The sequence below is a fragment of the Fundulus heteroclitus genome, chromosome 2 (genome assembly GCF_011125445.2).
Source record: "Fundulus heteroclitus isolate FHET01 chromosome 2, MU-UCD_Fhet_4.1, whole genome shotgun sequence".
In the NCBI taxonomy this organism is placed as follows: domain Eukaryota; kingdom Metazoa; phylum Chordata; class Actinopteri; order Cyprinodontiformes; family Fundulidae; genus Fundulus; species Fundulus heteroclitus.
This window is the reverse complement of record NC_046362.1, coordinates 24,043,057-24,044,992: the sequence shown is the minus strand read 5'-3', so window position 1 is coordinate 24,044,992 and position 1,936 is coordinate 24,043,057. Positions and strand designations below refer to the sequence as shown.

The 1,936-nt window shown below is 49.2% G+C and overlaps 1 long non-coding RNA gene across 1 annotated transcript; it reads right to left on the bottom strand.

Moving 5' to 3' along the window:
* Positions 1 to 814: 814 nt before the first annotated feature.
* LOC118567122 lies at positions 815 to 1,373 on the bottom strand. The gene is made up of 3 exons (XR_004933498.1): positions 1,225 to 1,373; positions 948 to 1,150; positions 815 to 873 (listed from the first exon to the last, which is right to left on the bottom strand). It is a non-coding gene; the product is annotated as an uncharacterized LOC118567122 (long non-coding RNA).
* Between the last annotated feature and the right edge of the window lie 563 nt (positions 1,374 to 1,936).

Sequence of the window (1,936 nt, the reverse complement as noted above, 5' to 3'; positions counted from 1 at the left end):
CTAGCTCAACTAGATCCTCTAAATTCCCGGGCTTGTCCCGGCTGGCAAGTTCGTCTTTAACCTTCTCAGACAGGCCGTTTAAAAACGCCGCTTTTAGAGCGATAGCGTTCCAGCCGGTCTGAGGCGCCAGGGTTCGGAAATCGACCGCGTAATCGGCCACTGATTTACTTCCTTGTTTCAAGGACCATAGTCTCTTAGCCGCCTCCTCCTCAGATATTGAGGAAGCGAACGTTCTTTTAAAACTGGCGAGGAAATCAGAATAACTTAGGCTGAGAATGCTGGTTTCGTCAATAAACGACTCCGCCCAGCTCAGGGCTCTACCACGAAGAAGCCCGACAATATACGAGATCTTTCCGGCGTCATCCGGAAACGACTGAGGAGCCCTGCTAAACACCAAGGAACATTGCAATAAAAAACCCCTGGATTTATTCAACTCACCGAAGAAGGGTTCGGGAGTGGGGGTGGAGACCCCGACGCCGGGGACTGAGAGCAGCGCGGGACCAGCGGGGGAACCAACGGAGGAACCAGCGGGAGGCTGAGCTGCCGGTGGTGGAGTGGAGGTAGGTCGAATCACATCTAATTGTGCTCTTAAGTCCTGAAACCCATGGGTTAGAACACTCATCATCTGCATTAGTTGGGTCTGTTGTTGGCTCATGGATTGGAGAAGGGTTTCATGTTGTCCCAACAACTGCCCTTGATGTGTGACCGCGCTCCGTAGTTGCTCCCCAGAGTCAGGTTGGTCAGTTCTTTCTGTCATAATCGAGCAGAACGACTCTGGATCAGAGCAACCACAGAGACAGTCAGTTTGAGTCAAAAAAATGGTTTTTATTAAACAAAGGACGGGGTGTGCGTCTGGTTGGCTCGTTCTGGGTTCTGCTGGGAAGGATGAGAGTGATGATGAACGACAGGTCTGAATCTGGTGAAAAGGTTGAGAAGGCTGAACTCACAGAGGCAGTGGCTTGGCAGAAGTCTGGGAGGGGGGTGTCCTGGGTCCGGGTGTATTCCAGTGGTTCTCTCTGCGATGCTGTTTGTGTTGGAGGGTGGACAGGCAGGTGAGCACCAAGAGGAGGGTCAAGGTGGTTTTACGGTAGGAGAACTGCAGGTTTCGAGGAGGGTCCAGGCTTGAAGGTTTCTCGGATTCTTTGAGTTTCTATAAGAGACCAAAACACAGAATTAGGATCGGCTCGGAAAAAACTCGGAACTTAGCTGAAGTTGATCAAGTACCACTCTGGAAGCGAGAAAGAACTGACGCCCTCCTCCTGGTCTCAGCTCCTTAAGTACGAGCCTTAATTGGCCGAGATGCAACACACCTGCCAGTCACACCCTGCAGCGGAGAGAGAGAGAGAGACCAGGCCTGCACCCAGACCAGCAGTATGACACTGGGAGTATTTATTTCCCGAGATTTGGAAACTATACAAAAAGATTTGACAGCCTGGGCAAGGTTAATGCTGGATTTCACAGCTAGACTGGAAATAGTGAGGATAAATCTGCTCCTTTGATTTTTATACCTTTTCATGTCATTGCCTGTTAGAATATCTAGCGCACAGATTCATGCCTGGGACAGGCTGATCTGAAGATTTATTTGGGCCGGGACCAGACCAAGGATAAAATTTAAAACACTCCAAATTAATAGGGAACAAGTGGGTCTGGCTCTTCCAAATTTGAGGGAATACTATTACACATCTCAGATGAGACTTATGGTCTGTTGGTGCTCTTCAGAAACGGAGACTGGATGTAAACAGATTGAACTTAGGCAGGGCGGGGTTCAACCCCAATCAAGGCTGGGAGATAAAATAGTTACAGATAAAAATGGGAATGGTATAGTCGAAGACAATTTGTTAATCTGGAAGGAGGTGGTGGACAGGTACAGATTGGCAGATGTCACTAGACTCCTGATGTGGCCCTCCTGTAACTCAAACTTTCGGCCAGGAGAATT